This window comes from Triturus cristatus, chromosome 4_2, assembly GCF_964204655.1.
Source record: "Triturus cristatus chromosome 4_2, aTriCri1.1, whole genome shotgun sequence".
Lineage (NCBI taxonomy): Eukaryota > Metazoa > Chordata > Amphibia > Caudata > Salamandridae > Triturus > Triturus cristatus.
This window is the reverse complement of record NC_140586.1, coordinates 982,964,541-982,991,019: the sequence shown is the minus strand read 5'-3', so window position 1 is coordinate 982,991,019 and position 26,479 is coordinate 982,964,541. Positions and strand designations below refer to the sequence as shown.

The window sequence follows — 26,479 nt, the reverse complement described above, 5'->3', positions numbered from 1 at the left end:
GAAGGAAGATACATCTTTACCCGCAAGCGTGCATAGCCATAATCCAATCTAAAGGCACAATCGCCTACAAAGAAACCTTCTACGTATTAGGAGTGTGGCAAATGTTTGGTGGCTATTGCATTTTATTGTTAAAACAGAAATCAAACGTGCAAAATACGGCACACATATAAAGTGTGTGAGAAAAATACGAGTGCTTTATCAGCCATGTTGGCCCATCAGGAAATGCAGTCATGGGATGTAGACAAATATATACCCGACCCACAGACACTAAACAAGAAAGAAGAATCATACGCATGCAGCAAGAGCTTTAGTTTGACATCACTATGCAAGCTTCATCAGCACACGTACACAGGACAAAAACCATTCAAGTGCAGTGAATGTGTCAAGAGCTTTAGTCAATTAAGAGAGCTACAAAGTCATCAGCGAACACACACGGGGGAAAGACTGTTAAAGTGCAGTGAATGTGCAAAGTGCTTTAGTCGGTTATCAAACCTCCAAACACATCAGCGAATACACACAGGGGAAAAGCCATTCAAGTGCACTGAATGCCCAAAGTGCTTTAGTGAGTTAACAAGCCTTCAAAGACATCAGCGAACACACACAGGAGAAAAGCCATTCAAGTGCAGTGAATGTGCAAAGTGCTTTAGTCGGTTATCGCACCTTCAAAGACATAATCAAACACACACAGGGGAAAAGCCCTTCAAGTGCAGTGAATGTGTGAAGAGCTTTAGTCAATTATCGGAGCTACAAAGACATCAGCGAACACACACAGGGGAAAAACCATTCAAATGCAGTGAATGTGCAAAGTGCTTTAGTCGATTAGAAAACCTACAAAGACATCAGCGAACACACACGGGGGAAAAGCCATTTAAATGCAGTGAATGTGTGAAGAGCTTTAGTCGATTAGAAAACCTACAAAGACATCAGCGAACACACAGTTATTGTAAGAGGAATGAATTACGGAAAAAGATAAAATTCTAATTATGTGGGACATTGAAATACCAGATGACAGAAGACCGGACTAGCAGTAAAGAAGAAAAACAGATAACAGTATTTGCAAGATTATAAAAGTGTTTGTTTCCAGTGATTGTTCACTTCCGTACACATTGCAAAGTGGCATGATGCACCAGGATACACAGTGGGAGATGAGCACAATGTGGACTAAAAGAAAATAAACATTCTTGATTTTTTTGGGTGAAGAAGAGATACAAAGAAAAACATTCAATTGCACCTGATCACATTACCTGTAAAAGCAACACTGAACAACACTGGAACTAACAACTGTACTTTCAGCTAACTTGTCAGGATTAGTGATAAAACCTATAAACCCAACACATCCAGAGTGAACATGTTGTCAGGGCTCTGGAGATAAAAGCTTCATTGGTAAAATGTATGTATTACTATTGACAAATGCCACTGCAGTCTATGTAATGAACTAAAACGAAGCACAGTTGTTCAAGAAATAACCCATTTTTAGATGTAAAAGAGCATATACCTTGTTTTAAGTAACGTTTGCTGCATCTTTTACAGACTGTTATCGGTTGATGGATCAGCTCGTGCCTCGGGCCTTATAACAAAGTGTGACCCGTGGCTCCTCTCCGACTTGGCTCTCACTATTAATTTTGTGCCTTGCCAAACTCTACTTTTTACCAGAATTGAGCCACTGTAAGCAGCAGACTCTGTTTGAAGAATCTGGTGAAACAGCAAAATCCCACATCAAAAGCATATATGTGCCAGGACAATCCGTTGCACTCCCAGCAACTCGTCTTCCACACTGATCGTCCCTTGGTCTCAAGTGTTCTGAAGGATTTGTCGTATGAATGCCAGAAGTGGCAGTGACATTCATGAACCTAAAGCTAACAGGAGTGTGCGGGAGATAGAGAGGGGGGAGAGATAAAGAGAGCGAGAGAGACAAAGAAAAGGGGAGAAAAAGAGAAATGGAAGGAGGGGGAACGGCAGGTGATTTGTATTCACCTAAAAATAGAAGAAGCAGCCGAATACATGTCAATGTGTGACATCACCAGAGAAACGGGCTGAACACCTGTGAATTTCTATATTTATTTTTAATACCTATAGACCCATGTCATGGAATAAACAGAGCACAAGTAAGGAAAATAGAGAAGGAGCCCATTATCATATGCAAATCACAATGACGTCACATGTAGTGATGTCACAAGAAGTGATGTCAGGCCCTTATAATAATTTTCACGTGAAAGGTCGACGGCCTGTTTTAAAAACTAAAAACAAGAAACAAAATAGTTTTTGGTCTCAGTTTTTATTCATCATGTGTTTTTCCCACTATCAGTTTGTAACTAAACTCGGAAATGACTGAAAGTGTAAATATTTTTAAACAGATATGTGGAACTTGGAAATAAAAATGTTAAACCGTTTTAAGCGAATATATAAAATGTGCTTTTAATTTGCGTTTGTTTTCTGACGTTATTCTTGATCCAGCCCCTAAGCCCCAAAGTGTTTCACATTTACAGTGTATTAAGCAATAGAAGGGCTAATTTTGTCAAGTTCTCTGTTCCGCTCTTGCGCCGCTCACACAAATAAATAAAGGGGACGCTGCTGGTGGGACGGATAGTTACAAACACTCTGAGGCCTGTGTTTGCAGATGCAAGAAACCAAGCAACAATTCCCAGTCGCAGGCTAAGGAGCTAGGTAATAGTGGGGGGTCCCCATCAAACTGTGTCGACCCCCGACTTGTGCCGTGCTGATAAAGCAATCGTGAATTTGAGTAATTTACGATGAATTGAAATGAAAGAGAAGAGAGCGAGGTGTAGGATATACTAAAGAACATGAAGAAGAGACACAAAACTTTACCCTGTTCTGTGTACAAGCACTTTACGTAAACAAGTTGTGCTGCGCTTTGTGAACAGTCTGTCACCCCTCCTTGTATGTAAATGAGCTTCTGTGACCAAATACCCCAGGCTCCCATCTCTTCTAGCACTGATGATAATGTGAGCACTGTAAGGTAATCACAAACAAGGGCTATATTGAGAAATAATCGGCTGCCAGGTCTCACAGCTGTGGATATGTGGTTCTTTGTTAGTTTTTTTAATTTACTTTAATGTGCAGCAATTCTCCAGGTTACTTTTTCTCAGTATATCGCTTTATATCGCTCTTTACTCTCCATCTGTTAAATGTGAGGTTTGATGTAGGATTTGTTGTTAGTGTCCCTAGACCATGTCTCAATCCATTTGTCCTCGATTTGTCTGCATGTGTTTTGCCCACACACTGGTCTAGGATGGGCCTTCTCAAGGTCGAAGGCGCTGTAATAGGAATAATAAATCAGACATATTTGAAATTGTATCTAAACAAATGTGTGCCTTTCAGTTATCAGGCACCACCAGACTCACATCTACACATGTAATTGAGCAGCAGACTAAAGTGACTCCTCCCTGTATAAATATGCGCCATCAGTAATCGGGCTGATGGTTCCGCTGATGCGCACAGCAAAGAAAGTTTCTGGGATTGCGCACATTGGCCTAAATTTTTATTGCTGAAGCTTCACGCAGTTTCACTGATGCGCACAGCTTATAAGATTTGTGGATATTGCGCACTGTAAGCAGATCACTGAAGTTCACCCTTAACTAGTAAGTAGATCAAAACATAGTACATACATCATGCAAAATGTCACTGGCCCTCCCTTCTTGTTGACATCTCCAGGAGCTCCTCCTCTCTCGTGGCTGAAGTGGAAGAAGGTTTTCACACATTATGCTCATGTCTGTGGCACTTCCTTAAGCGCAGAGAGGAAAGCCTCATGGTTAATGCATTGTTTGGGCTCTGAGGACAAGAATTCTTTGAACCCCTTCCTGAGCTCTCTGATAGTGGCTCTGCCACTCTTTTTTTTTTTATTATTATTATTTTTGTTAAGAATTTTGTTGCATACTGTACTCCTACACACCGCTTTGTGCCTACCACCCTGGGGTCGGCAGCGTTGTCCCTTACATACGTTACTCAGCTAGTAAGCCAACAACCCAAGGGGCAGGCAGCGATCAGCGACCAAGGAATAAAATAACCATCAGAAATGCATAAAGAATTCAAAGAAAAACTACATAAACAATAACAAAACCCATGTAGCCTCCGTCTTCCCGCATTGTCCTATTGTACTTAAAAAAGCATTAGAATGTTGCTTATGCATCAGAAAATATTATAAGAACGGCGTTTGTTAAACCTAGTAGTTTTCGCTAGTTCCACATTCCCTGTCTTCCATTGATGTTAGATAAAATAGAAGAAACTACCCATATCTGTCGCAGCACTACCCTTCTATAGGTCACCCTCTGATGAACATTGCCTAGGGGTGATTAACTAGTGTCCGCTTGCGCTGCGCCTTCTGGGTGTGCGTATGTCGTGGTTCCCATGTCTGAGGTTTTGGAAAGCAAATACGTCGTGTAGAGTCCCCAGAAATACTTAGGTCTACTCCTGGGAGGGAGCAATTCGCTGAAATTTTCCGTTTGCGCGCTACAGTACAGCATGTCCTCTGACCACTGCGTTATTGTGGGCAACGGACCCTTCAACCAGCACATTGCAACCCGCCGCTTCGCTATTAAAAGACCCATATCCACTAACCTGCGCACCGACTTGGCCAACAGTTTGGTATATCCCAGAAGGGCCAGAGTCGGGTCCGGGGCCAATTCCATGTCCGCAGTTTTCCCCAGCTCCTGAAAAATAGATTGCCAATATGTATACACCCCCGGACACTGCCCTGCCAGATGAATAAAGTCTGCAGGTTGTGCTCTGCATCTGTCACAGGCCGATGTCTCTAACAACCCATGCCTATGTAATCGCTCTGGTGTGTAGCACACTTTATTGATATACTTAAAGTGGATCAGCCTGTGTCTACCGTGTAAGGAGACACGTCGGGTGTTAGTGCAACAGTAGGTCCACATGACGTCATCTATGATCCGCTGCAAATCACGTTGCCAGGCTAGTCTAGCTTTAGTGTACTGGTTGGTTCTATGTGACATACCCAATTTATAAATGTTAGTGACCATTTTACGGGGCGACTTGGCCTTTATTATGTAAGTGAGTTCCGGCACTGCAGGGGGCTCTAATACGTCATCTCCTAAGGTATCACGAAGTGCTCTCCGCACTCTGTAAAATTGGAACCTTTGTAGCAGGCTGCCGGGGGACTCTGGGTTCTCCACTTCTTCCCAGGATTTAACAATTTCCTCCCGAAACAAATCCCATGCCGCTGAGAAATTCATTGATTTTAACGCCCGTATGACCCCCGACTCTTAATGAATACGAGAGCTTCATCAAAAAGTTGGACTTGCACTACCTCCCCAAAGTGAGTACTGTCCTTGAACGATATCACTTTGGGAGAAGAATGCAAAAGCAGGATGAGTCAGTCGAACAGTACATAAATACCTTGCACAAATTGGCTTCCACTTGCCTTTTTGGTGCAGCTTTAGAGCAGCGCTTAAGAGATCAGTTCATGTTGGGATGCGCCCTCGACAAAACGAGACGCGCCCTGTGGCAAAAAGACACGCCATCGCTTCAAAGAAGTGCTGACCATGGCCAAAAGTCATGAGCATTCAAAAGCGTGTGTTGATATTATGCACAAAGACAGTTCAGGTGATAAAAAGGAGCACATTAATGTCAAGGTGCTGATGGCTAGATTAGTTAAACCCAAATTGAGCACCACTTCAAAGCGCTTTAACACCAAGAATTTTCATGGGAAATGCTTCAGGTGTGGCAACCCTGGCCATATGGCCAACTTTAAAGACTGTCCAGGCTGGAAGGTCATGTGCAAAACTTGTGAGAGAAAAGGTCGTGTCTCAAAGAGCTGCAGAACGGACAACGAGCATAAAAAAGTCAGGGAAGTTGATCTTTACACACAGGGAATGCTAGTGATGGCCCTCAGGAGCTAGTTTTGATTAATGATGCTCCCGTGAGCATGCTCTTCGACTCTGGGGCCAAGGTAAGACTAGTCCCCAAAACATTTAGTGAGTGTAATCTGCGGGGCAAAGTCACCCTGTTGAAGCCAGACATTAGACCAACAGGTTAAGGTGGAGTGACTATTGAGTTGCCTGGTTATTTCTGGGGCACAATTGACTTCAAAGGGAGAGTCATCCCTGGTAAAATCTATGTCTCGATGAAGGGGGACTCGCTCATAAGTTGGTTCCATCAACGTGATCTACATATCTTCCTTGATCCAGATGAGAATCCCTCGGTCTGCCTAAAAGAATTACCACCAGTTATGGTTGTTAGTAATGCTAATCGAGACTGGATCTCTAAAAAATTATGTACATTAGATAAAGGTCAAATCTAACGCTGTTCAAAAAACAGCTAAGGTCAGGAATGCACCTCTGTTGGTAAGGGAAAGCATGAAAGTTGAATTTGACAATCTCTTAGCCAAGTGCATCATTCAAGAAGTTGAGGCAACGGAGTGGGTCTCTCCTGTTGTTATGGCCCGCAAGCCAATGGGGAGGCCAGGCTCTGTGTCGGCTCGAGGGAGCTCAACAAAGCAGTTATTGTTGATCATTACCCTTTACCCAACATAACTAAAATGCTGTGTTCTCTTGAGGGGGCAAGGCATTTTTCTTCCTTGGATTTGACCTCGGCCTATCACCAGGCCAGGCTTCACTTCTCTTCAGAACATTCAGAACATTCACTCCTCTTCCCAGGACCTTACCTCCTGTGTAACACCCTTGGAACCTTTAGATTTCTAAGAATACCTTTTGGACTGATTTCTGCGGCCTCAGTTTTCCAGAGGGCGATGGAGGGAATTCTTGGAGGCCTTCAGGGTGTCAAGGTGTACCCAGATGATGTGCTCATCTTTGATGTGGATCTTGAGGAGGAGGATGGGAGGCTGAGATTAAATAGCCACGAGGTGGAATCAAGAGTGAGTTAAAGGAGCCGAGAGTGTCTGGGTGTAGGAGAGTAGGATCTGCACTTATGTTGCCCCCACTTTTTTTCTGATGTATACACTGGTTTCTGGCTATAGTCTGGCTGGGTCCCTGCCAATCAGGGCCCCAGTCTCACTGATCTCTCTCTGGTGTGCATATTAGATGCACTAGTGATTGGATACTGTGGTACCTTATGAGCCCCTAGTATATGGTACCTTAGGTACCTAGGGCATTGGTACTTCACAGGCCTACCAGGGGATGCAGCATGTATTATGCCACCCCTGGGAAGCATTCTCAATCTGACACCACAGGCCTGCTACTGCAGCCTGTGTGAGGTAGTGTTAGCACTCCTCACTGAGGTATAGGTTCCTATATCTCACCATACACACACATATAAACCTGTCAGCCACCCCTATTGCAGGCCCAATCAATCCTGAGGGCAGAGTGCTTGGTTTACTATGTTAGGGGGCACTTCTGCATGAGCAGGACCCTCTGCAGCTGGCAGAGTCTATTCTCTGCTGCTGTTTGTGGATGCGGTTAAACCATATACTCTTAAGTGCATTATAACCTCGCGGTAAATGCTAACTTTGGAATGACTGCATCAAAACATGTCATGTTTGGTGTCAAACAACTTGGAATCATACCTCCACACCAGTAACTGGTGTGGGAGTATGATCCCAACCTTCTAGAGGGGATGACATGTACCCACTGTACTAAACGGTAGAAATCTCCAAGAGCCCTGGCATCACAAAATGGATGCTACCAGCACAGACACTGGACTGCCCTCCTGCTGCTGACCGAAACTCGCAGTGGAGTAAGCCCAACAAAAGGCATCCTGTCACAGGGAGGTGTCGCCACCTTCCAGACAGGATTTAGTGTATTGGAGCTGGGTGGGTGCACTCTTAGAGTGCTTTAAAGCCCTGCACTGGGGGAGCAGTAGGCTCCACTGTGCATATGCCAGCTCAAGCCGGTTCAGGGGTACCTGCCCCTGCTCTGGCACGAAACTGGACAAAGGGAAGTGGTTGTAACCACCCACTACCCTGACCCTCCTAGAGGAGTGGTCATAGAGCTAGTCCCTCCCCTATCTTCACTATAAGATAGCAAGCATTGCCAATGCAATTCAGATAGCCCTGGACGATGCTCTACAAAGAAGAATCCTGGCCCTTCGCCGTTCCACTACCTTTGGAAGACTGAAGAATCTCCCTTGCAGTCAAGGAGTGAGTCCCCTGCTTGGCAGGCACCAAAACTCTTAATCGACAGTTGCAAACTTCCCCGCTCCCGCCGGAGTCCGAAGTCCCTGTGGCCCCAGAAGCAGATTTCCTGACCTCCCGATGGCCATTTTGAGTCCCCAGCGAAGCTGTGGCATCTGGACCCCACGAGTGACAAGGAACTGCAATACCTGGGAACCGTGCACTGATTTCGAGTGCAAAGCCTAAACAACGTTCCACGAACTTGTGCTTTGGACCACTTGTGGCCCAAGTCCCTAGCAGGTCAGGCAAATCAGCAGCCTACCCCATCCTGAGTGACCGTGGGCTCCTGTGAAACTTTTCCTGTGAAGGCATCTTCACGGTTACTTGCCCGTTGGCTAGTGACTCCCCCGAAGACTTTCTTATCGACTTCAAGGGCTCTCCTGGTTGCTCCGGGCCTGCCCTCACTTACCTTTGCTGGGTAAGTCCATCAGACCTTGCTGGTCTGCACCATCGTCAATCTTCAATCTACACAAGACTTGCAGTTGCCAAGGCTTGTTGGCTCCAATCCGGGTGCCGACACCGTCATCAGCTGCAGACGTTGTGGGACACTCTGAATCCAGCTGCTGGTCATCGTCGATGCCTCCTGGTCCTCATGAGCGAAGAGACAAAACACCATCAGCGACCTGATTAGATTTATAAAAAAAATATATTTTGATTATATAAAAAATGTTATTTAACATAGGTGCATTAAATTCGTTTTTTAATATTTATAATGCCTAATAATGATGCTGTGACCTCCTAGCATCCAAATTGAATTTAAGCCGTGCTATACAGCAATAGAGGGTCACTTACATGTGAAATGTCACCTTACCCAGGTGCACAAAACTTATTTTTATAAGGGTATACATTATACATTTCTGATGCCACATCTCTGGGATATGTAGAGGACATTCTGGGGATGACTATTATGCAAAAACATTGTAGGATATTCATTTTTAAGTGCCCCAAACATCAAAGTCGAAATTGAGTAAAATTCACTATTTTAAATGAGGTTTCTCCAGTCAGAGCAGCTTTTAAACTGCCTTAGGCTCCAGTAAATGCACATATGTAAGCATAGAATGAATAGCTGACATCTATACTGCTAGACAAGCACTCGGCACACTGCTTACAAATATAAATATGTACAAAAACTGGCAGAAGTTATTAAGCTTACCTCTGAATTGCTGTTAGAAAGGAATAGAGTGGGTTGCTGTTGCGCTCTCAGTCTCCAGGATCACTTTGAATTGGTAAAACTGCATGAAAACCTTGCATACAAGATGGAACAGCTGCAAATAGGTTAAAGGCCGAAGTCCTACATTTAGAAGCCTGGCAGGGCAGCGCAACATGTGCTTTGAAATTTCGACATTTGAAAGACGAAATGGCAGGGCAGGGAAAGAAAGAGGTTTTGCTTCCCTTTTTTTTGGCAAAAGCAAGTTTTTGTTCACTCATATGAACAATAATGGTATATGTGAACTTTAATTAAGACAGTGGCTCTGCCATATATATATAGCACTAATGCTTTTAGGGCTGAATTCAGGAAGCAATGGGATTTAGTTTGAATTCATACGGCCTCAATTACACTACTACATTTGCTAAGGGAATATGTTCTTTAGCTAGCTCAATGTGCTATTTAGCTCCTCAGAGTTTGTTTATGCCCTGTTGCTACATATTGGGGTTGATAGTGTTGGCAGAATGAAACCTGTTACAGGTTTCCTACTGTCAAAAATGGGGGAGGAGGCTAGCTCCTCTACTAATTAAGGGTAGGCAAATTTATGTTTTCTCTCTCTTTTTCTCAATTTCTTTTGAGTCTGTCTAAACTGTCTGTGAAATAGCCATGAGACACTTAATTGGCTATTCAGTAATACTGTTTTAAACATTATTAGCATTAATAAAATGAATAAATATATTTGCTATGTTACTGCCCATCCTGTCTGATGAAATTATGAAAGGATGAGTAGTCTAGATTGCTGTTTCCTTATTTGATCTTTAAGGGGAACTAGCTGTGGGTAGTTTTTGTTCTAAAATTCTCAGGTGATAACACCACTATTGTTTGTTATTCTCATGCTACATACAGTTTTTTCAAGGGCATTGCTAGTTTTTATAAGCTAGTCTGTGTAAATAAACTGACAGTCCTTACTAGAGCTGATGTTGCATAGTTTGGATTGTGAAATGCAGAATGCAGGGAAGATGCCCATGTGATCCTTAGCAAACATTTTTGGGGAAAATATTGTTTTATAGGAGTCTGTTAGTCACAAGATGTTCCGCTGGAGAAAATGTACCCATTATATTGAAGTTTTTAGTTCTTTATATAATAGGAATCCTTGTTAAATTAGCAGTGTTAGATTTTCCTGTTGCTCCTATAACATGAGAGCATGGTTCTAAGCTACAATGTAGGTGCTTTTATTAAGAGAAATCATTTTAGAAGTGTCTGCAGTCCCGTACAAGTAATGCAAAGTCTATGAGTAAAAGTGTAGAACATTTTCTTTTTTTCTTGAGTGTCTTTAGATGATTAAGATAGGAATATACAGATGTAAGGATTTGGAGTATGTCTGTATTGTTTTTTCTCTTTTCCTCAGAATTTAGTAAATGAACACAGACTTCCTTGGCTGCTTGGGATTGGGTGACGTATTACTCTTGTCAGTTCACGAAAGAGTTCCTTTTATACTTGCCAATAGGTCCAGGTTGTTGTTTTATTTACTCTCACATAGATGAAAGTGGTTCTTGGGTGCCTTGCTAATATATGGGGCGTCCCAAGACAAGGACGTATTCTGAGACTATCCTCTCTGTTGATAGATTATTTCTGTGCCTTGTCTAAAGACCTTTTGTTCTGTCCACCAATAGATATTTGCTGCCTTACAACCATTGCCAGAGGGGCGCGGACATCAGATCCAGCTTGGAGAGTCAGCACCAGTCCAGCTTGAAGTCAAAGTGAAGGTAACCAGCACAGGCATTGCTGGCAACCAGGACCTCAGTGAAGGTAGAAGGCCGGAAGCACTGGGATGTGAAGTGTGTACCCCTGCCACTGTCTTGGGCGAAAGACAGGGTCACAAATCAGAAAGGAGAAATCGTGGATCAAGTTTTTAATGCCCAGCTGAGAGTCACTGTAGGAGAGTAGGGTCTGCTTTCTATGTTCACCCCCACTTTTTGCTTTTGCTTTACTGGTTTACGACTTAGATGTGGCTGTGGGCCTGCTAATCAGACCCACAGCCCTGCTGTTCTCTCTCTAAATTGATACTATGTACTTTAGGTGCATAACCCATTTGGATAGGATCACCTTATTGGCCCCTGTACAGTGTACCCTAGGTACCCAGGGCATAGGTGTACCCTAGGCCTGCCAGGGGCTGCAGCATGTATTATGCCACCCCTGGCCTGGCCTTCCATTTTTGACACAACTGGCTGATCACTCAGCTGGGGAAGGTCGTGTAATCACCCCTTGCTTAGGTGTAGTATTCCTATACCTAACTTACATATAGACACATGTGTACCTATCAGTCACTCCTATGGCAGGCCTTAACAATCCTGGAGGTAGAGTGCTTGGTAACATGTGAGATGGTGCTCTAGCATGAGCTGAGCCTGTCTGCAGCTTTCGGAACCATGTCCTTATAGCTGTTCTATGATATAGCCTACCATATACTCTTAAAGTGCCTTATAATCTGAAACGGTTATGGTAACTATGGTTTGGCTTTATCGAAACATGTCGTGTAAGGTGTCTAACACTGTGGAATAATACCCCCATACCATTTCTGGGCATGAGGATATTATCCCCCCCTCTAGAGGGAAAGACATGTTAAAATCATACTTCACTGTTAGCCTCTAACCAAAGCCTCAGCATCACAAAATGGATGCTGCTGCCACGACACAAGTCTGACCTCCTGCTGCTGGGAGTGATCCCAGCCAGGGAGGCCTGGACAATAGGTTTCCTGCTTGGGGAGGTGCTAGCACCTCCCCAGACAGCCTTTAGTGTATTGGGGCAGGGTGGGCTGAAAGGAATGAGACATGCCTGGGGCACACAAGGTGTTCCTTGCATAGTCCAGTTCAAACCGGCGCTGGGGCACTCCAGCCCCAGCTCAGGCGCGAAACTGGACAAAGGGAAGTGGGTGTAACCACCCCCTCCCAGGTCCCACCCATAAGGCGTGACCTAACAGGTATCCCAGCCCCCCAGATTAGTATAAGAGTGGGAGTTGGGCCTCAAGACTTTAGATTATCCTGAACCTGCAACTTGAACAGAAACTCTGGACCTTCGACATTCGACGAAAGAAGAAGACTGAAGAATCTCCCTTGTGGCCAAGGAGTGGCTACCCTGTGCAAACAGGCACCATCAAGAGACTACCCTTTGCTTTGCTAAAGTTCTATGAGGGACCGACTGCAGAGCCCGACCAGAGCCTTGACTTCCAGACTTCTCCGACCCTGATCCACATCCACAGCAGAGCTGAGATCCGTGGAGGCGACGAGAGACGTGGGACCGGCTACCTGGGAAAAGTGGCTAGTATCTTCAAGCGCAGCTTCTGAGGCACCCTCGAAGTTGTGCACTGGGGATTGAGAAGCCCCACCCCCAAGCACCATCTGCACCGAAGACCAGCCCCCCACACTCCACGAGTCCTGCGTGGGGCCCTTCTGCATTTTCCTGCTTGCTGCGTCTGTCCGGTTGCTTGCCCGCTGGCTAGTGGCCTTTGTGACGACGCATCCTGAAATCTTCTGCGCTGGTTTGGCTCCTCCAGACTGGCTCCCGCTTCTCTGCAAAGAAGAAGCACCCCAGACCTTCCTGGTCTGCACCAGAAGCAAGTCCTCCGTTCTGCGTGGGTTCCGCTTGCCAAGGCTTGGTGAGTCCTAGTCCAACTTCGACGCCGCCGACAGCAAGATCCTTCGTGGGACAGCTCGCCTCCTGATCCTGGTCGTCCTCGACGTTCCCTGGTCCTCGTGGCTGCAGCGACAAGCTTCACCTTCACCTGCAATCTTCACGACATCTCCTGGTTCCTTCCTGGCTCCACGTGGTCACTGGCTAGTGACCTTGACTCTGTCCCCTCTGCTTGCAGGTCTCCTCTCTTCTTGATCCCAGCCTTGGGATCCACCGGACACTCTTCACTGACTGCCTGTCAGCATCTTTCTTCAGGCATCCATAGGAGTCGACGACGAAACCCGACGCAACTTCACCCCTATGCACCCGCAGCCTGTGGGCTAGGTAACTTGGGTACTCCGGTGCTCATCAGGATAGTGACTATCCTAGTGTCTAGTTTTCCAGTCTCGACTTCCTAGCTACTCCGGAAGTGTCCTAAATCTATCTATTTCTTAACTATACTATTGCTAGTGACTTTTACGCATTACGCGTGAGTGTTTCCACTCTGCACCTGAATCCCGTGGGCCTCCCACTTCCTAACCTTTGGTAGTATAGTGTAGCCCCAGCGATTCCCTAGGCCTAGGCCTATCCTATTTCCGTGACAGTGGTCCTTATACCACTTACTTAGTATATGGTTTGCGTGGCCCCTAGGGCCTAACTGTATTACTTACCTGTGTGACTTAATGTATGCATAAATAAGACTGTGTTGTACTTACCTCTAATCTCATAAAGAGTGCTGAGGGTTTGACTAGAATAAATACACTTTATTTTATATATATATCTGTTGTGGTGTCCTTTCATTTGGTATTCAAGGGATTGCATATGGTATCACAGCTGGCTTCACATGCCATTCAGAGTTTAGCCTAAGACTGCTCTTGTCCATGCTACCACTAGGATAGCTGGTCTATAAGGTTGACTTTACAACCAATCACCATAAGGGTTGTTTGGACTGATATAAGGTGTACACTAGAACTAGTGACATCATACATCAGGCCAACTTCTCACAGTCACAAACCAACCAGATCAGCAAGAAAGTTTTTGCTTGAGGTAACCCCCTTTGAAACAAGGGTTGCTTCAGGCACTTCAGCATCACGCTCCTGAATGCTGACTGTAAAGTTTTCACCTTTGTTGGTCAAGAGATACCTGGGCACGCTGAATGCAATCCATGGCCCCAACGAAAGAGCAGTGTGCCAGCAGAGCAATACAGGAGTTAGGGAAGGACTTGGGTTCAGGGTACAGGTGCTGTGTCTCTGGTGCCTGTTAGATTGAAATGAAGAAAACTGGTGCACTGCCCGAGACACTGGACAGGATCGCTGAGCGCATTTGCCCTGGTGGGTGATTGCCCTATCCTGAAAAAAGAAACTTTTCCCTTGCAACTGTGCCGTGATTCCTGAGTTGCAAGTTGTGCAGCTCCACCGTGGGAACAACAAGAGCCTGCCTGTGAGGCTCAAACGGACACAGGGAGAAGACTCCCCTCTGGTTGCTTGTACAGCGGCTTTAATTTCCCAAGGACTTCCTTTTCTTTTTTGTTGAAAATGTACCCCATTGGTCGTCCCATTTTTAAGGAGAAGCAGCCCTTTGCAGCTCTTCGTCCTAATCCTCATGGTCCTGTGTGGTCCTCCTGGTCCTCTGGATCCAGGATCATTTTTGTAATATGCCTGACTGCTTTAATGTTTGTATTGGGAATAATGTTTGTTCTATGAGAGAAAAGTTCATCTGAGCAGTTGAAAAATGTTACATTTCCTTGATAATGATGGATACTCTAGCCCTCATAAAGGAAACACTGGAAAAGTCTAGTGAAAATGTTTTTATTAGAAATGTATTGTTGGCCATTTTGATATTGAAATTGATGGTCACTGAAATGCATAGGAGCCTTGAAAATGTTTTTACTGGATGGTTCTAGGATTTGCTTAGGACTAGAAAGCTGATAGTTCTGTTTCTGATAATAGTAATTACTCTCTCCTGCTATCTGTATGACCCAATTCTCTGTTCCCTTTGTACTCCTGCTTATACCTTATACATACCCGCTTAACAATATTTAGAATGAGAAATGCCCACCTAGCAATGAATTAGGATATTGATAAATTTATGAAAAAAAAAAAAATGTGCATATTTTTTGTTTTCCTACTGGATTATGGGAAATATCTTTAGCTCATGCTAAAAGGACCGTCTGTTGAATATTGCATTAATCTCTTCGCATGAGCTGAAAGCCATTTTGTACTTGGCAGCCATTTTAGTTAGCTTGTGCTGGCCATTTGCTGTTTCCCTCTCCCAGAGTCTTGCACATGCTCCGATGTGCCTAGCTAGTAGAGTGCACCTGTTCCTAGTATAGAACTGTCAGGCTGTTCTAACTGATGTCAGCAACTTATTACTCCACCTACTTGTTGACTGTGCAGTTTCTGTATGACCATCTATGTGTGTAACTCTTCTCATGTGTACTTGTACCGCCTTCTTTCAGCCCCTGTGTGGGTATTAAAGGACCATGCTTCTTCTGTTCAGTGTGCTACCTCACTCAATACCGAAGGGTGCTGTGTGAATGTAGTTCCACTCCATGAGGTTTATTAAACTTTGTATTTTCTATTCCAGTTTCTGTGCCAACTTCTTCCTATTGGTCTGAGGACTCTGTGCAGAGAATGGCGAACCCCTTGCACTGGTAGGCATAGCTGAGGTCACCATCAACAGTGTCCTTTCATTTAGTAATTCAAGAGATTATAAGGTAAAACAAGCCGCTTTACATTCCTCAGAGACTTAGCCTGAAGGCTGCTCTCCACAGCTACCACTAGGATAGCTTTCTTTAAAAGGTTGTCTTAAACCTATCTACCATAAGAGTCGAATTGGACTGGTGCAAGGTGGCCACTATAACTAGTGACCAGCATATGCCAGGCCAACTTCTCACACTGAGGTCAGTATTGAAGTAGTTACACAATGCTACCTCACCCTTAGGGCTGACAAGTGCAAATTTGATGTCAAAGAAATAGCTAGGGCATTTTGTGTCCCCTGCAGGCCTCAAACCCAAAGTGTCATTGGTAAACACCCTTTGTAATGTGTGCACCCCTTTAAACAAAGAAGAGTTTGGGAAGTTTCTGGGCATGGCTGAATTTTATCACAAGTTCGTTCTAAACTTTGCAGGGAAAAGCTGTTGTTTGAGGTCTCTCCTACAGATGGGAAGCACATTTATTTGGTCCAAGGGCTGTGAGGAAGAGTTTGAGTACATTTAGAAACATCTGAATGAAGCACCTTGTCTAGGAAGTTTTGACCGTACAAAGGTATCTTATCTCATGACTGATGCCAGCTCGAAGGGGTTAGGAGCAGTTCTTTTGTAGAAGGTTGATAGGGAGGATTAAGCCATTCTTTTCGTCGCTATGCCCTTGAGGGGCACTGAATGCAACTATTCTGTTGTGGAAAAAGAAGCTCTGGGTGTTTTCTGGGCGGTGCGCAAGCTGAGAAAGGTTTTGTGGGGGAAAAGGTTCAGAATTCTTACTGACCACAAACCTCTTAAGGAGGTCTTCTCCAAGAAAGGCATTGTCTTTGTCTCCCATAGGATACGTAAGTGGGTTGTGGCTCTACAAGAATTTGACATCTATTTCTTACCTGGTTCCAATAATATCCTGGCAGACTGTCTGTCAAGACTCGGGGGTGAGGAGTGTGAAAGGACAGATGATGTTGAGTGGTTTGGAGGTGAAGAACTGGAGGAAGGACTTAATGTGTGTGTGATTAGTGAAGGGTTGATTTTTGAGAGTGAGTGGAGGGAACATCACATGAACGATTTAGACTTGCAGAAAGTTCTTACCATGGTCACTGGTGGTTGGTGTGAGAATAAGGACTGTGAAGAGGTTTGCAAAGGCTTTTGGCAAGTTAGGGAAGATCTGGCGGTGGGGAGTGGTCTCCTCATGTGTGGTCGTAAGTTGGTTGCACCGCTTGCACTAAGGGATAAGCTAGTAAAGTGTGCTCACGCCTCCCACATGGGCATTTCCAAGACAAAGGAAAGGATCAGGGAAGCATATTGGTGGGTTGCCATGGATGTGCATGTAGAGAGGTTGGTGCGTGAATGCGCTGAATGTGCGTGTTGTGTCAGGATATTGAAGTGCAGGACGCAACCCATGGTTATTAGGGAACAGGCTAATGGTCCGTGGATGGACATTTCTATAGATATTTTGGGATCTGTGAAGTTGAAGACTCGGGATCGCTATTTGATCGTGTGTATTGATATGTTTTCCCGTTGGCCTGATATGAAGGTGGTTAATTCTGTTGAGTCTGGTGTAGTGATTGAGTTTCTAGAAGAGTTATTTCGAACATGAGGGTTTCCCGTTAACACTCTTGTCAGACAATGGCGTTCAATTCACGTCCTCAGTCATGGAAGAGTTTCTGAGTTCCAGGAGGATCAAGCATAAGAACGCGGCCCTGTACCATCCACAAAGCAATGGTGTGGTGGAAAGGTTTGTCAATGTTCTTAAAGAGACTCTGAAACAAGCTGTTGCCTGTGGTGAAAGTTGGGAGTTGGCCATGAGGAAGAAGGTTTGCGAGTATAGGTTCACTTCTTATTCGTCCACTGGTGAAACTCCCTTTCGTTTATTTAAAGGAAGAGTCCCCAACATGGAGGTCACTGCGTTGTGGGTAGCGACCAAATGAACCTCAGTGGATGAAAAGATGGGCGGTATGGAGGGCTGGAAAGAGAGAAAGAGGTGATGAAAAAAAGAAAGATCTTGTATGATAAAAGGAGGGCTGTGAAGATAACAGTGGTCGACGTGGGAGACTGGGTCAAGATTAAGTCTCCCAGGAAAGGCGGAGGCAGATCCAAATTCAGTCTTCTGTTTAAGGTTATTAAGGTTTTCAAAGATGCAATAAAGACCAGTGACCATAGAATTTGGAATTTAAGCTGCGTGGCGAAGTGTCAGGTTAGTGCTAGTTTTGATACTAGCACCGCAACTGGTGTGCCTTATTCGGGCTCATAGGTGGAAGAGCCTGTTGCACGAGAAAGGGGCTCTGGGCCTCTTCGCTTAAAATGTATTCCCTGTCGTTTGCACAATTGTGTTTCTTAAAGTGAGCGCTTTCCCGTTTGCCTTGCACCCCAGTTTTCTCCTTTGCATTCATAGTTAAGTTTCCTTTTATTTTCTTTAAGTTTAGAATGTGTAAGGGGGAGAAGGTGTGACGTCCTGTGTCACGATATTCTGGAATGTTGGGATGGTTGCTAGGCGGTGGGCTGGAATAGAGACATTTGTCAGTCGGTCTTAGCTTGAGGATGGATGGGGTCTCTGTAGCTTTGATACTTAAACAAACCTTTCTTGACCCCCACTGTATCATCTACTCAGCTTTCTGGAGGGACACACTTCCAGAGACGACCATGTGAAATCTAGCAGCGCACAACCCACTGAGCATTCCTGCAGGTGTGGTACTTGATGGCAAAGGGTTATTGTCAGCCTCTCTCTTCTATCTGCGAAGCCTGACTGCGCCTTGCAAAAGTCCAGAAAATGACGTAGCGCTGACAGGGAGGTTTAGCCGGGAGCACGGTGTCAACGAGAAATTGAATGCAGGACTTACTCGTCTCGTCCTTCAAATAGTAAGCCCTCATGAACTGCCAAGATGAAGCGCCGACTGGAGACCAACCTTTTCTCTTAGAAATTCTCCCAGGAAAGAGAATTCAAAGCTGCTCTGGAATGCTCCTTGTAGCCTGCAGGAAATGTCAGGCGGAAAGCGCAACGAGACACTTTTCCCCTGACGAGCACAGCCCCAGAGACAAACGGAACGTGGCAAAACCATCACTGCGGTTGGTTTACGGTTTGAACCCACTTCCTTCTCTGCTGTCTATAGCAGGTCTGCGTATACAAAGCAAGTGCCTGGCAAATCTCCACACGATCAGTTCTATAACATAAGAAAACACCATCTTTGATTTGACTAAACACTGCACCAAGTCCAGTTGAACTGGCACCCACAGTGACCACATTGGTTGCCTCTTGTGAAAAGGCAAATAAGGGTTTAGCCTCAATTATAGCTTTTTTTAAAGAACAGAACGCAGTGTCATGAACTTCCAGCCACTCACATTTGCCACCTTTTTAACAATAACCTTAAAGGTAAAATCAATGTCAGCAGAATTTGCACAAATCTTGCATAATACTCACATACACCTAAAAAAGGATTTGAGTTGGTCTTTACATTTAGGAGCATGCATATCTTGGATAGAATTAAGCAGATCTTCTTTAGGAGCAATACCATTGCTGGAAATTGTATGTCCTAAGTACTCAACTTCGTTTATGAAAAACTTGCACTTATCTAAATGCACAGTCATACCTTTGTCCTCCAAAATGGTTAACACTCTACTCAGTAGAGAAGCATGCTGATCATTGGTTTTGGAAAAAATGAGAATGTCGTCTTGGAAAGCGACAACCCCATCGATACTCCCAAAAAGTCAAAACATCAGTTTTTGAAATATCAAAGCGGCAGAAGCTAATCCAAACGGCATCCTGACATATCTAAATGCTCCGTCAGGTGTGATAAATGTGACCAAATGTTTTGATTGGAGAGATAATGTGACCTGATGATAAGCCAATTTAAGGTCTATGGTGGAAAGACATTTCCCCCATCCAATTTGGATTTCAAATCCTGAATTCTAGGCGGGGATGACAATCAACTAAAATTTGCTTGTTAACAGACTTCAAATCGGAGCAGAGACGAAGTTCCCCATTTTTTTTTTTAACTAAAACAATGGGAGAAACCCACTCTGATGTGTCCACCGGTTCGATAATACCTTCAGCATATATCATTTTGAGCATTTGAGCTAACTCCGCATGAACGGACAGAGAAACCTGCCTCAATTTATGTTTCACGGGAACAGCATTTTTTTAAAGTTGAATGTGGTGTGAAAAACCTTAAACCGACCTAGTTCCTTACGGAAAAGATTTTTATGTTTATCCTGCGTACACTCTAATCTGTTATCTTTGTCCAAAACACTTTGGACAAAATCAGAATCCTCAGCAAAACAAACTTGTACTTTAGAATTAGGACGGAGAACAATGTTGAACTTTCCTTGATGTCTCCAACCTAAGACTTGTAAACCATCAATAGCAACAAATACTTTGCCAAAAATAACTTTATTTCTGAATTTATTCTCAGACACAAAATAACCGCTTAAAGCGATTTCTTTACCACCAAACCCATAAACTTTAATGTCAGAGGGTTCCAAAACTTTATTATGCCAATTTTCCTTGAAAATAAATCTGAAATGATGGTGTATGGAGATCCTCAGTCTGCCATGACTTGTAAGGTTCTACCATCGATGGTAACTTCACTCATAGGTGCAAAATATGGTTCTACATCAACACCATTCAAGGAAACACCAGAAACCAATTGAACTGCTTCGGATTGACGCAGAGGAGATGTTGCCACATCCAATGAGAAGTGGTTGCACCCGAATCAGAAAATAAACCAACATTTGTAACTTGAGCACGCTCAGTTGAAACTACATCTTGAGAACTAATCATGCAAACATCCTTAGGACAGTCTCTAATGTACACATAACATCTTGTACGCACTGCTCCTCGTTGACATTTTCATGGACAACAGAAACTCTTTTACTTTTGCTTAAGCATACATTACCGAAAGGACCCATTTCCCCACGTGAATAACATTCTCTATTTTTTGCTGGACAAAACATGTTTTGTTTACCCCATGTGCTTGCCTCCTGTTGTGGTATGGCCCATGCCAGAAACTGCTCTTCCCGAAGTGGATCCCTTGTCTGGGGCCCTCCAAAATACATTCTGAAGTCCCCTGTTACAATGCGGTTAGGTGTCACCTCCTCTGACAGTGTTTGTGTCACTTCTGCAGTCAGTGGTTTCATCCCAGCTGTTTTCTCACGAGGGTGTAAGTATACATTTAGCAGTATTAGCTTTTGTTTTTGTTCTTTTCCCCCTAGATCCAGCTCTGTTGTTTTTATACTATTGTTACCTGACTGTTTAGTGTCTTTGTTCTTTATTTCATTGATTCGCTTTATTGAAGTGCATATTGCTTGGCCTCCTTTTAAATGGCCATATTTGGCCTTTCTTATTGCTGGTCGGTGAAAGCCTTTAAAGCCCTGTATTTGAGATGGTTGATCTGACCAGGTCTCTTGAAGGGCAATTATATCGAATTTTTGGAGGTAAAGTAGTAGCGAAGTATCATCGGCTTTGTTCCCTAGGCCATTTACGTTCCAAGAACATATTTTTAATTGATGTTTTGTGTCAGTATTTCGTTGCTTATTTTGTCTTGTCTTCAAGGCCCTTGTATTAATGGTCCTTGCTATCCAATTCCAGTCCTTTTGTCCAGGTGATCCTTGAGCTTGCCTTGGGCTCCATGAGTTGGTGTCCATCTGTGAGATTGATGAACTTCGGGCCCCCTTTAGGACACTTTCCGTTTTCTCTGGTTTTTGTTTGTTTGGGAAGCTGCTATCGTCTCTCTCTTTCTGAGCCTGACATAGTGGTTCTGGATACCCCGTTTCTTCCTGTATTTTTAGGCGTATCCCCCATGCTTGGAAGCGCGTTTCCATCTTCATGATTCTCTCGGCTGTTTACTGCGTGGCCCATGTTGTTTTAGTGACCTCTTGATCTGACAGGTAGTAATAGTGTGCAAGCTCCACAGATTCCAGGTCATTTGTACTTATATCCGTCAGGTTGCTGATGGTAGATAGTAAGTGTAAAATGTTGCCTCGGTTGAGGATATCCCCTCTGCCTCTTGACTTGTACTCTGGGATGAGTAATATTATGCAGTTTTTGGCACCCTCCTGGCTGTGGTCCCGTTGTTTAAGTTCTTCTGTGACTGGTTTGACCTGTGTCCAGTCGTCTCTCTTTCCGAGTAGTGGCTCTTCTGCCCGCGCATCTAATATCTCCGTGTCTTCTACCGGCGTTGAGTCATGTGTCAGGGGGGCTCCCTTGCTGCCAACTTGCGATGTTCCCAGCCTTTGGGTTTTTGAGGGATCAGTACTGTCTGCCATCTTTGTCCAGTTGGTGGGCTTGTTTTTTTCGGTGAATGGCTTCTGTTTGGCGCTTGCAATTTGTGCCTTTACATGTACAGTTGAAATTCTGAATTTGTGCAGTTTGTACAGTCTCCTTGGCCGGTGATGTTGTTCTGGCCGCAGTTGACCTATCTATTTCTGCTTCATCTTCTTCTTCTGGGATTGAGTTTACCACTTCAAAGAATGCTTTTATATTGCTGGTCTTTTTTCTCCCCTTCCTTTTTTGTTTTCGCCCTCCTTTATTTTGTTCCCTGGATTTTTCTGGGCTTTCTTTCCCCATGCTTGGGCCATGCGGACTTTGATGAATGATGATTTCTGGAACCTTCCCCTGCGGCCCCTGCGTATGGCTGGGCTGTGTGTTCGATTGCTCGGATCATTCCTTTTGTTGTGTTTCTGCAGGCAGCTTTGGGGCTTTCCCTGTAACCGCGGCGTAAGTTTCAGCTTTCATTTTCTCCAAGGTGTTTGGGCTGTTTGGCTCACCCTCTTTGGGGGTTTGGGCCAAAAGCCCATTCTTGGTTTTGGGATTTCATATATTGGGTAAATTCCGTGTCTGTTTTTTTTGCTGCCCGATACCTCCTGGTTGTTGGAGTGGACTTGTGTCCTTTCCGTCTATGTCTCTTTTGTTGCTACTAAGGCTACTGGGGGGATCATGTGCAAAGCTCGGCAGATTTAAGCTCCCAAGCTGTTCTCTTGACTGGCCGAAATGTGGATTTGTTGTTACATTCGCAATGCCTGAGTTTGCTTCGTCCTTTGCGTTGTCAGTTGTCTTTTTTAATCAGACAGGATACCCTCCCAGTAATGATGGGATTGTTGAGTTTGTCCACAATTGTGTACCATGCACAGCTCGGCTGCATTATTTTTGTTTCTGCTTGCACCCTCTTGATCATGCCATTCATGTCTGCCAGCTTATTGTCGATATTGGCTACATGTATAGGTAGAAAGTTTAGGATGGATAGTTGCATATCCATTTTGTCCGAGTGGTACTGCATGGCCTTTATTGATAGCTGTAACGTGTTTTGCAAGGATGACCATAGTATTTCCGGTCCCTTTGGAAGCTCTTCTGTGATTGGGATTATATCGGGCTCTCGTTTGCTGTCTTCCTCCTGCGGGATGACTGGGGAGTATGATGCTACTAGCCTCTCCCACTCCTCCGTTGTAAGCTGAGGGGTATTTTCTTGTTTAGAAGTGTCTGTTTGGTCATGCTCTATCTCTTTTTCTTCTATCTCTTCTATCACTTCTGTTTCTTCTGTCTCCTCTCTTTTCACTGTTTTTCCTGGCTCTCTCCCATCTCCCTCTGGAACGTGGTCTAATTGAGTCGTGTGGACTGGGGCCTGGTCTGTGGTGATGACTGTCACTAGTTTGCTAATGTTGGATCCTAGGTTTGCTCCTATTCGATCCAAAGCGTGAGGGTCCTTGGTTGATGGCTGTCTTAGGGTTTGTGGCTCAGAATTTCTGGATGAATCTGATTTTCTGTTGTTGGTGAGCTCTTGATTGTTTTGCTCAACCCCTTTTTCTGTAATAGATGGCTGCTAAGTTTGCAGGATTGCTAAAGCGGGTAGCCCCTATCGTTAGTGGTGCTATTATTAACGTTATAATTTTCCCTGCAGCGGCCGATGCCAGTGACAGTCATTTCTGCTTGGATGCAGCTTTCCTTGGGTGTGTGTGCTCTCAGTTTGCCAAAGAGATACATTGGTATCTCTTGATATCGAATCCCTTTATAGCAACATCCCCCAATTGGAGGCGCTCACAGCTGTAGAGCGGTTCATTCTGACCAACTCCTCTGACTGTGATGTGCCCTTCACCGTTGATCTTTTAACCATAGTCCTTGATGAATATACCTTTGAATTTAATGGAGATTCATTTAAACAGATCAAGGGAGTCAGAATGGGGGCATCATGTGCCCCACCGTAGCCAATATTTACATGGCGTATTTTGAACATCTCTATATATATAATGAGGTTGCCCCCGTTTATGAGTCGATATGTCAGCGGTCACGCTATATCGATGACATTCTGTTCATTTGGAAAGATGACCCTGAGAAACTGAAGGAATTCCTTGAATGGATAAATCTGTGCGACACCAATCTACATTTCACAGCGAATGTTGGTGACCGCAGAATAGAATTCCTAGATATTGAATTAAAAGATGTAGATTCTACCCTGGAAGTAGATCTCTACACCAAGCCGACAGCTAGAAACACATTATTACACTTTTCAAGTTATCATCCAAAGTGTCAGAGAGGGAGTATCCCCATGGGACAGTTCTTACGCCGTCGGCGTAATTGTAGTAATGTTAAAGATTTGGATCTACGAGCATCAGTCATGAAACAAAAGTTCTTAAATCGAGGCTATCCCAGAAGACTTATAAGGGAAGCATATAAGAAAGCCCGTTTTTATGATCGTGACCATTTGCTACAAACATTACCAAAAAGGAACCACCGAGACTGGTTTGTGTCACTCGACACTCCACATTCAATGAAAAAATCAGGCAAACCATTAATGCTCAGTGGCATATACTTAATGCGAATGCTGAACCTGCTGCTGTACTCCCTCGCCCCATGTATGCCCACAAACGAAACAAAACCTGAAAGAGCTCAAGGTTCACTCTAGAATCAAAACTCAACCCGCGTTTATACAGGTGGTAAGTTTCCCATCACAGGTAACCCTAAATGTGCCCAGTGTACGGCCTGCGAAGGAGCGATCATAACTGATAAATATAATTACCATCAAAAAGAAATTGAATTAAAATCTTTCACTAATTGCAAGACAGACAGTGTAGTGTATTTGTTACTTCGTCCCTGTAACAAGTGGTATGTGGGGGAAACTGCTCGTCAGTTTTCTACGCGACATTCTGAACACCGGTCAGCTATCAAAACAAATAAACTTATGGCGCCTCGAGTTAAGCATTACAAGGATTTGCACCATAAAGAAAATGAGATTCGCTGGTTATTTTTGGAGAAAATTGAGCGCAATAATGAACACGATTCAGAATCAGAAAGGAAACGCAGAGAGGTCTATTGGATTTGTGCTCTTGACACTCGTTAGTGGGCTAAACTCTGAAATTCCGTGGGACCCGGCTATTGGCTATAACAACTAACTCAGACCATCGATATTTGTCCAGTTACTTGGTTCCTCATCTGTTAGCCCTTGCCTCATATAAGTCATGCGTCTCTTTTTGGCCTCTATCTAACCATCACACTATAAATGTAATCGTCCAAGGTTAATGCCTGTCTCGTGATGGCCTCCTGATCATGACCTTACTTTGAGGTGCTTTACCCGGGTCACTGTAATCACTTTAATTATAGAAAGAAACAATTAATCATTTTTTAAAGCATACGCCCACGTAACCGCTATGATCATAGTAGTTTTCCTTCACTCATGAGCTCACATAGCCCTTGTTTCATCTTTTCATCAGAAATATTAGTAGTCGTATCGCTCCCTATAAGTACTCCTTTCCATCATGTCTATTGGATGCACAGGTGTAGCAGTCAGGGGGTTAACAATCGATAAAACTTGATTTATCTTGCATTATAATTCATGATGGCCGTGCTGTCAAACATTTCAACTCATAACCATAGTTAGTCTCCAAATAGGGTGTCAGTTTTCATTTTTTATTGAGATTAGTTAGGTTTCTTTTATATATGTTACATCACATGGCCGCCGATTAGAGGCTAGGTCCTAGGCTCCGTTTGCTAATGTCAGTATCGGGCCCAGTCCCGTGACATTCATGGGATCCTTCAGTTTCGTGTTTAAATGCCGAAGGCGCGGTTCATGTTCTTTTGATCGGACGCTGCTCACCCGGTAATAGACTCTGAGCCGCCTGCTCTCTGCTACGAGCTCAACGGCAAGTGGGGCGTCTCCTAAACACATCGACTCCTCACCGGAAAGTGGGGCGTCTCTTAAACACATCGACTCCTCACCGGCAAGTGGGGCATCTCCTAAACACATCGGCTCCTCACCGGCAAGTGGGGCGTTTCTTAAAGACATAGGCTCCTCACCGGCAAGTGGGGTGTCTCTTGAAGACATCGGCTCCTCACCAGCAAGTGGGGCGTCTCTTAAACACATCGACTCATCACCGGCAAGTGGGGCGTATCTTGAAGACATTGGCTCCTCACCGGCAAGTGGGGCGTCTCTTAAAGACATCGGCTCCTCACCGGCAAGTGGGGTGTCTCTTAAAGACATCGACTCCTCACCGGCAAGTGGGGCGTCTCTTAAATACATCGGCTCCTCACCGGCAAGTGGGGTGTCTCTTAAAGACATCGACTCCTCACCGGCAAATGGGGCGTCTCTTAAACACATCGACTCCTCACCGGCAAGTAGGGCATCTCTTGAAGACATCGGCTCCTCACTGGCAAGTGGGGCGTCTCTTGAAGACATCGGCTCCTCACCGGCAAGTGGGGTGTCTCTTAAAGACATCGGCTCCTCACCGGCAAGTGGGGTGTCTCTTAAAGACATCGGCTCCTCACCGGCAAGAGGGGCGTCTCTTAAAGACATCAGCTCCTCTCCGGCAAGAGGGGCGTCTCTTAAAGACATCGGCTCCTCTCCGGCAAGTGGGGCGTCTCTTGAAGACATCGGCTCCT

General features: G+C 44.5%; 1 pseudogene; it reads left to right on the top strand.

Annotated features, from left to right (window-relative positions):
• LOC146839208 (uncharacterized) overlaps positions 1 to 26,479 on the top strand; it is a 245,285-nt pseudogene that overhangs the window by 146,767 nt on the left and 72,039 nt on the right.